Raw genomic sequence first — 10,591 nt, 5'->3', positions numbered from 1 at the left:
TCTCTTGATCTTAGAGTCCATAATCTTAATTATATCCACAAAATCCTTTTTGTCATTTAGTATGACATATTCACAGGTTCAGGGGGTTAAGACCTGGGCATCTCTATATGAGCCATAATTTTACCTACCAGAGTCTGCTCCTAGGCTCCTAAAATTTCACAGCTATCCACATGCAAAATGCATTCATCCACTCAAAATCCCATTTAAATCTCATCAGCTCAAAAGTAAAACTCAACATCTAAGCCATTGAAATTGGGTGTCAATGAATAATTTTCAGGTGGCCATGATTTTACGTACCACATTTCTTTACTCATGAATCCTGCAATTCAGGTGGGAATACAGACATTGGACTAGCAATTCTAAAGGACAAATATACTAAGGATGATAAATACTAGTTCCTTTGGAAGCATAAATTAGAGGAGCCTAATATAATATGAGAAGTTATGCACAGCTATGTAAGTTTGCCTCCTATATCTGAGAACTAATAGAGTAGTAGATACAGCCAAATAAAGTGGCCAGTTAAAAAAGTTATGGGTGGCAAGAAAAGATAGACCTGGATGATATCAAATTAGAAGATTTTTTGCAGTGAAACAGATAAGAGCAGGAATTATATCGTACTGGAATGATGCTCGCAGGGATATAGAATAGATGCTTAAGATTTGGAATTAGTGGGGCCAGGAGATGGATTATATATTTGGAAGTTAGGCTGCGGGGTAAAGAAGAGTCAACAACTTTCAAATTCTGGAATAAGCAATGGGTGATAGAGATACAAGTGTGGAAGCAAGGGTTCAAGAGATGAGGAGATCCATTTGAGGCAATTTTAAAATATAAGACCTCTGTAAAACATTGAAGAAAAGACCTGAAATAGGCATGTGGATAAACAGGTTCGTAGCTTGCTATCAAGAAGGTTCTGGGTTGCATATTTGTATTTGGGATTAATCAGAACACAAGGGGAATCTGAAAACAGAAAATGCAATGTCTTCAAAGACCCCAAAAGAGAAAACACCAATATTTAGAGACACTAAAGGAGAAAATAGGAAAAGTAACAAAGAATGTCTAGGAAAACATGGTAGGATGAGAATCAGGAGGTGAAATCAGCGCAGAACTTGAGTTGGCATAAAAGAGTGTGCACTCCAGGTAGGAAACCAGCGCGTGGAATTTGATGCCAAAACCAAAAGATGCGTGCACTGCCACGTGCCAAAGGGAGTGGGCATTTCTAGGACCCTAGATTCCTTCTTGGATTGCCCTCTGTTCCCCAGACAGTGCTCCCTAGATCTCATTCTTTCTATTTACCATTCTCTCTTTCCAAGAAACTTCTTTATTTATTGAACCCTTCTCACTATTTCCCCTCCATATTATTCACGTATGTACCAGTAAAGTATAAACTTGGATGATTTTAAAAATTGGGTCCAGAAATCCTAAACTAGAAGTTGGGAATCTTTTTTTAATAAGCACTGAGGAGTGAGGGGATGATTGAGAGCAATTTTTTTTTTCCTTTATAAAAAGGACAAATTTTCAACAAAATGGCATTATTTAGTCACATCATTATACTCATACATTATGACATATGAAAGACATGGTTTCTATTTCTAGGGTCTTAAATCCAAAAATTGCAGTAAATATTCAGTTGTCAAATTTTCTGATGATTAATTCTTTTCAAAAATCAAATAAATCAAGTATGAAACATAGAGATAATTTGAAAACTTTTCTTTTTTTGGTTTGAATTGGACATTTCTGCCATGTATGTGCTAGGGCCAATCTTGTTTTATATATGATAATTAATAAAGTTTCTTTTGAAATTGCGTGAGCCTGTGGTATGTAACATTATGGAAATATTGGTTTCCAGCTATTGCATTTTCTCCTTGAGAACCAAACAGTGGATTTTCAAACAGCAGCAATAATGATGAGTTGTGCTAACTGGTTTCACCCAGGGCTTGCTTTATTTCTCAATTCTTCCTGGTTACACAGAGTTCTTCACAGGATGAGCCATCTGGCAATTTCTCTGAATTTCTCAGTGGGATGATGGCAGAAAATAAGAACAGAGCCAATTCTCAGAGAATGAAAAGGAAGAATGTCTAGATTGCCATAGCAGATTTTTTATATCAATGCCAAGAATCTCTGCATAGATGCCAGATAGGATATTACCACTGAGATCTGATTTAACTATCGAGGCACATCTGACTCTGAGTTTACTAATTATGCTTTGCTAATTGAAAATTGCAAATCATCATCATCTGCAAAATTTTTTTAAAAAACTATATCTCCTCCGTACATATATTGGTTTGCAAAAACAAAGTATTGATGTTAACATATGCATAATTCAATTTGTAATAAGCTCTTTTATGCAAATAAAAATTTAGGATGACTAGTTTTGCCCATCTATTGTGGGTTTATATAAAAATAACACCAGGGCAATAAATAAATAGATATAAAATGATTATTTGTTGCAAAAAAAAAAGATACTACTTCACTTGTAGATGGATTTCTACAAAAAAATAATAATAAAATTAACATATGGCTTTTTCAAAAGTTGAAAAGCAATATGCTTTATATTTCATCCTAATCCTACAGGGCCTGGTTAATAAATAAATAAACACAATCCAAGTTTATCCACAATTAAAATATTGAATTAAGTTGTAGTAGCTATGTTTTGTTTTGTTTTGTTTTATTAATTCGTGTCTAGAAATTTTATTTACTCCTCATTCAGGATACAGTTATTAATGTGTAAATTAATATGATACATTACAGTACATACCTACTGTGTGCCAGGTATGGAAGCTGCTGTGCATACAAAGAATAATAAAACAGAATTCCAACTCTGGAATATTTCAGAAAAAAAGCATGGGAGTCAGAAAGGTAAATAAACTGCATGCAAATATTAGATCCTATCTATCTTTGGAGAAAAATAAACTTAAAATATTGTGATTTTCTTAAGTCTTGACTAGGTCATTCCATAAATAGTCAATCTTCATTTGATTTGTCAAAATCTTTGGTTTCTTGAAGGACCATGTATATCAGACCTGAAGTTCTTTGAGACTAGCTGTTATACCATGGATTCATGCTCAATTAATGATTTTTCAGTGAATATTAATGAATGAAAACAGCTTGCAGGGACAAATTACCTGCTTCTCTTATTAATTCATGTGGAATTATATAGTCCCATTTCATGATAGCTTTGGGAGAGCTAAGAATAATAGCTATGAAATTAAATATCCAGGTCGTCATTACTACCATAGGCATTTCTGAGTCTCCTTCCTGCCATCAGTGGATGGTGAGGTGGGAGGAAGAGGGGGTCTTCCTGATGGCTGGGGAAGTTCCAGGAATTATATTAATATGACACATCTAGAAAAGACAGACCATTGGTTACACTGTATCATCTTAGAAATGAATGAGCTTTTTCAAGATGCTCATTAGATTTATCTCCATGTCTCATTGGTCAGGATTTTATCCCATCTCTAACTCATCTCTGGATTTGCCTCAGTGACCTGGATTCCTAGACTTATAATTTAGGATGATATAGACGTTTGTGATTCAGTCATTTTGAGTAACTGGGGACTATATTTCAATCATTTTGACTCATTCAGAGACCTGAAGGCTAAGAAGTTTCATAGCAAGAAGCTCACACTAAGAGAGAATCGAGGTGCACAGTCTGGTAAATGTTCACGTGTAAAACATCACAGGGACGGGTCTGCATTTGTGTGCAGCACAGTACATTTCAGGAAGAAAAGGGTCTAATCACAGACATCTGTAAGGATCTGACTGGACACTTACGGACACAGAGACTGTGGGTTGGAACAAAGTCTCACATGGTGTAGATGGGAGGTATTATCCAAGGAGGAGTTTTGCATCAGGAAATATTTCATGCTGTCTGTCTGTCTGTCTGTCAGTCTTTCTGTCTGTCTGTCTGTCTATCTATCTATCTATCTATCTATCTATCTATCTATCTATCTATCTATCTATCTATCTATCTATCTATTTATTTATTATTACTCAACGTCCACCCTTGAGGAGATCAGCTCCCACAGCTCTCCAGAGTTCTCTCTCTCTCTCGGTCCTTGAACTCAAGGCAGCAGCCTCAAAGCGATCCTTTAAATGTGCCTAGCACTTTGCTGTCTCAAGACTCTTGAACTTGCTACCCCTTTGCCACCACAGTCCATGGGACCCAGTCGTTCCTTTTATTCATGCCTGTCCAACTGTCCTCACACCAACCTACAGTGGTGTTCACTCCCATTACTTTCTTCCTTGTTTTCTCTTATCTTTTTTGTCCTAGCACTTACCTGCTGTTATGCTGTACAATTATTTAATTATTTACTTTTTTCTTTTTCTACAGGAATATATATTCTGTGAGGTCAGGAGTTTTTGTATGTTTAGTCCTTTATCCCTAGCAGTTAGAGCCATTCCAAACGATAGAATATAATTGGGAATAGGTGGCTAACTAAAAGGAGCAATACGCTCTGTTTTTGGAGTTAAAAAATGGATCATGGGGAAAATGGGTAGCAAAAGAGATTGGAAAGATAAAGAAAAGACTAATAAAGAAGGACTTCTATTTCTTTGTAGAAAGTTTGAATTTTACCTTAGGTATTTCTCTATTTTTCAGAATCACTATTTCTACTAGGTCAATTATTAACCTGATTGATTTCCTATACACTAGATTTTTCCATCTTTTCCGTTATTGTTTTATTTTTTTACATTACATAGCTCAAATGACTTTTTTAATGTTGAGTTTAAGACATAAAATATTCTGATATATTTAAGGTCATGCAAGGTATAAATCATAATTATTTGCAACTTGTGGTTTAATTATTTTGGAAAGGTTGTACTCCTCATGTCATTTACCATTTTTATGGTTAAATAATAAAATGTTTGATCTGGATTGAGATTATTTCTATTTGAAAACTAAAATAGAAGAATAGATGTAAGAGGATTGGAATTGTGGCATAAATATATCCTATGGAGAAATATTAAGAAACTCAGTGATCATGTATAAGTTGTTCTCAACTCTATCAGATTTAGTGCCTCTTTAGGCCAAAATAAAATATATTCCTTATGTATATATACCTACCTAAATATATAATTTTAGAAAAATCAATATAATCCCGAAATTGTAGTATAAAGAACAAAAAGGGAAAAACAATTTATAAAAAAAGGATTTTGTTTTCAATATGCAAATGCTGGACAAGACTATACAAGAAATTGTAATGAAGATTTCTTGTGCTTGCACTTATAAATTCAGTAGCTACAAATGCATTATTATATAGGCATGTTTTATCAGTGACTCAAATAACATGCATGACATTAGCAACCATCATGAGATTTTTCTAAGTGGTAAATACTTCTCAAGAAAGTTCTGAATGAAACCAATTACACTTTTCTGTCAATTCACATGCTGTTTGCATTCTTGGAAAGTTCAGAACGCGTTAAACCATGTACAAAAGTTTTCTGTTTATGTCTAATGTGGAATTATTTCTAAGCTCCCATAATTATAAAGACATGTTTCACCTAACATGACATTCTAAAATCAAGTAAGACATGAGATGATATTTAATTGCACGGAACTGTCACAGGCACTGCAAGAAAACGTGATCCCTGGCCCACATCCACCGAATGTCAGTGGTGCTTCTTAGTCGTTGTTACAAACTAAAATGCCCTCAGATGTTTGCAAATGCCTTTTATGGAGTTTGGAACTGCTGCCACCCTCTATCCCAGCAGCTGAAAACCACTGAAATGCAGTCACTAAAGTATACAAATGAACTCTTTCTTGTAGGCCGTACCAGCATTTTGAAACATTCATTTCTAGCAACCAACGTTGGGGTTCACCCCACAATTGTAATTTTTAAATGCATTCATTTACATTGTTTTATTCACTTAATAAACATTTATTTAAAATCTGCTACTCTATCAGTCCATAGGAATACAAAAGAGGACAAAAAAAAAAAAAAAAAATCCCCAAACGATAACAAAACAAAGACAATTCTTGTCTTAATGGGGCTTCATCATCTAGTAAAATATAGAGGTCCTTGGCCTTTAATTTTAATTAAAAGCTCGCCAAACTTCTGTTACTGGGGTTAATAAATGACAATTAATCAACATATTTCGCAGTTTTTACCCTTTCTGCTGATCTTCTATCCCTGCCTTCAAACTTCTAAAATCGTCACCAAATAAACCCAAGGTAGCAGTAATTACAGTGAGTTCTAGTTTTGGAGGATACTTTTGTAAAGTAGACCATTGGAGTTGAAAGATAAATTTTTCAGTGAAGTATATTGAGTGAGATTTATTTACCGACAATAAAATTCACTCTTTTAAGGCACACAGTTCCATGAATTTGGATAAATATATATGGTCATGTAACTTCCAAAATTATCAAGATGTATAATATTTCCATGGCCCCTGAAGTTCTCTCATGACACTTAGGAATCAATCTCTTTCAAAAACCAGGCACTGGCAACCATTAATCTATTTTCTATTGCTGTAAATTTTCCTATTCTAGAAAGTTATACAACTGGAATCAATCATACATGATGTAGCATTTTGCTTCTGGCTTCTTTCGTTTAGCATTGGGCATTTGAGATTCATCCATGTTTGTACTTATCTGTAGTTCATTTCTTTTTTATTTAGTTTTCCATTGTTTACCTGCGAATTGGATTGTTAGGTAGTTTGGTAAATTCATGTCTAACTTTCTAAGAAATTGCTAAAGAATTTTCCAGAATGGCTGTATTCCTCCAAGCTGTATATGAGATATCATGTAGCTCCACATTCTTGCCAGGACTTGGTCCTGTGAGTGTTTTTAATCTTTGTCATTCTATTGAACATATATTGGCATAATATTGTGGTTTTAATTTGCATTTTCCTGATGACTAATAAGGTTAAGAATCTTTTCTTATTTGTATTGACCATTTACGTTTCTGATTTGATAAAATGTCTGACCAAATGTTTTCCCCTTTTTTAAAAAAATTGAGTTTTCTTATATTATTGAGCAGTAAGTGTTCTTTATATTTCTCAGATAGAAATGTGTTTTAAAATATATGTTTACAAATATTGTCTCCCACTATGTGGTTTACATATTCATTTTCTTAACAATATCTTTGAGAAAACAGAACATTTTAATTTTTTATGTATATTAGTTTGCTTTAATATGAGAATGTGGTTTTTCCTTTTCTTTCATTCTTTGAGTTTTAATTAACTTCTTTTTTAATAACATGTTTTGATTGCACATATTTATTGGGTACAGAGTTATATTTTAGTATATGTATACAATGCATGATGATCAAATAAAGGTAATTAGCATATTCATCATTGCAAAATTTATCATATCTTAGTGAAAAGAGCATTTGACCTACTCTTTTCTAGTTCTGTGAGAACTTACACTAAATCACTGCTATTAAAGATGCCTAGCACTACTGTAGACCATTTCAATGAAGTCCAATAAATCATTTTTTTCTTTTATGATTTAGGTGTCTTGCGTTCTAAAGAGACATATTTGCTTATGCCAAGATCACAGAGGTACTATTTTACATTTCTGTAGGAAAAACACTAACAAATCAAAATGCTTTTTCTGTACTCTTACTCAATCACACACAGAAGAAAGACTTTTGTAACCAGAACTGTGGGGATTTCTCACCATCATCAAACAAGCCACCAGTTCTGCAGCAGACACCAGCTGGGTGTCCTCTAATTCAAATGCATTCTGACTCTACATGGAGATGGTGTCAGATCTCACAAGTTAAGGGCTTGGTTCCCAAGACAGCCCCCACTTCAAAGTCCAGGTCCCTGGAACTTCTGACAGACCAGCTATAGATGCGGATTCCCACAACCTATTCTTCAGGGGTTTGATTAATTTGCTAGAGTGACTTACAGAACTCAGGGAGACACTTACATACATTTACGTTTACTACAAAGGATATTTCTTAGGATACAAATAAACAACCAGATCATGATCAAGGTCTGGAAAGGTCCTGAGCCCAGAAGCTTCTGTCCTCATGGAGTCCCAGCAGGTAAATTTGAAAACCCCGATGTGTTCACTATCCATAAGCCCTCCAAACCCAGGCCTCTTGATTTTTACAGAGGCTTCATGAGGTAGATATGATTGATTAAATCATTGACTTTTGGCGATCAGCTTTACCTTCAGCCCCTTTCCCCTCCCCCGATGTTGGGCACGTGGCTGAAATTTTCAACCCCTCTGAGTGCATGGCTGGTTTTCCTGGTCACCAGCCTCCTGTCCAGTGGCATCTGGGGACTTTCCAAAAATTGTCTCATTAACATAAGCTCTAGTGTGTCTGAAAGAGCTTCTTGTAAATAACAAGAGACTGTTTTTCACCTGTTATTCAGGTGCTACTTTGGGAACCAAGGCCAAGAGGCCAAAAGCTTTCACAAAAGATATTCTGATTGCTCTAGACACTCAGGAAATAACAGGAGCCCAGAGCAAGGAATCTCAAATTTGGACAGAAACCAAGATATATATATATATGCGTGATATATATCCTAATATCACATTTTCCTTTTAAAAGGGTTATAGTTTTAGCTTATGTTTATTATCCATTTTAGTTTTCATATTTTTATGTAGTGTGTGGCAGTAGTCAAAATTATTGTTATTTGCATATGAACCTCCAATTAGTCCACCAATTGTTGAAAAGAATTTCTGCACTCAGTAGATCCACCTTGCCACTTTGTAATGATGCGTGGACCACATATACATGAGGGCTACATCTGACTCTTCATTCCGTTCCACTGATCTTTGTATCTATCCTTTCCCCCAAACTACATTATTTTGATTATTGTACCTTTCTCTTAAGTATATAATTAAGTACATTAAGTATATATTAATTGTATATTCAGAATTTCAAAATTATTTTTGCCATCCTAAGTTCTTTGTGTTTACATATAAATTTTGGAATCAGCTTCTGTGTAGATATAGTGAATTACCTTGGTTGATTTTCAAAAGTCCACTTGGTGACAATTTAACATTCTTTGAGAATACCTCTGGGTTTTATTTGCTAATAATTTCTTAAAATTTTTTGAGTCTATTCATGAGGGATATTGGTTTGAAGTTTTCTTTTCTAATATCTTTGTCTGATTTGGGTAACAAAGTAATGCTAGCCTCCTAAAATGAAACAGGAAGTGTTCTCTCTTTCTCAAATTTCTGTTCTAATTGTTTAGAATTATTTTTTTTTTTCTTAACTATTGCCAATGAAGCCATCTGACCCTGGCGTTTTCTTTGTGGAGATTACATGTGTATAATATAATATGTACATGCACATATGTATGTATTATATAATTGATGTATATAAATGTATACATACACATATATAAATACATAGATTTATAGTGAACTTACTGAAGAAATAAGTTACCTGAAGCAATGCCTAGAAACTTATTTCTTCAACATTGAAATTTGTAATCTTCGTTGGTTTAGGTAATTTAAAGAATTGGTCCATTTTATTTAAGTTGTCTAATTTACTGGCATAAAGTATTGCATAATATTCTTATATTTGTAGAGTGTATAAGTTCTATAGTAAGGTTTCCCTCACCTTTGTTCTTGATGTAATTTTTATCTTTTCTATCTTTTTCAATCATTTTGGCTAAAGCTTCACCTGTTCCATTAATCTTTTCAAAGAACCAGTTTTCAGTTTCATTGTTTTATCTATTCTTGATTTCCTTGATTTTTTTTTGACAACCATATTAACATTTTATTCATTGTCCTCCAGTTCTTTTTTTTTAGATTATTTTTAGTGTTTACATAGTCGTAAGTACTTTAGATTGTATTTTTGGAAGCTGGTGATAAGCCATAACCTCAGGAGAGAATTCTTCCCAGAGAAATTTCTTGTGTTCTCATGGGTTTATTCTCATCTTAAGGAAAAACATTTATAATAAAATAATTAACTATTCTGATTAATCTGGATGCTTTCATGAAAAGAGGCTTTTTTCCCTGCATTCTTAAAATTTCCTCTTGTTCAAAATTACTTCTTTAAGCAGTTTTTAAAGAAGTATACAAAACTGAAATATTTTCTGAGTCCTCATATGTCTGAGGATGTCATTTAGCATCTTAATTCTCAAAACTTTTTCCTTTGGCTTTTAATGGTGATATGCAATTGCATTCTGCAAACGCCTTCATTTTTGTTTTTTTCTTTCATATGTAACCATGTTATTTCTGTCTGAGTGCATTTAGTGTTTATTTCCCAGTGTTCTCAAAAATGTCATCAATGGGTACTCCAAAAGAGGGATGGGTTCTATAGTCAAATGATTTTGAGAACTGTTGGATGGCACATCTGTGATAACATGAAATATATATTTGCTCTTCATTCCCAATTTCTGGCATGAAGTTCTCAGAGTTCTTGGAATCACTGGAGTGATAGGTGTTTTTTTGTATGCCACTTAGTTGACTAATGGCTGGCCACCTCCAGGTAGTTTCAGGATGGGGACTGGTCATGAGAAAGATCAAGGCATAACTAGAGGGATGGGATTTTCATCCCTAAACCTAACCTCTGGGGAGGGGAAAGGGGCTGAAGGTTAAGTTGATCACCAGTGGCCAGTGATTTAATCAAGCATGCCTTACATAATGAAGTCTCCTTAAAAAGCAAAAAGACTCAGTTCAGAT

Source organism: Cynocephalus volans, chromosome 18 (assembly GCF_027409185.1).
Source record: "Cynocephalus volans isolate mCynVol1 chromosome 18, mCynVol1.pri, whole genome shotgun sequence".
Lineage (NCBI taxonomy): Eukaryota > Metazoa > Chordata > Mammalia > Dermoptera > Cynocephalidae > Cynocephalus > Cynocephalus volans.
This window is presented reverse-complemented; position numbering follows the sequence as displayed.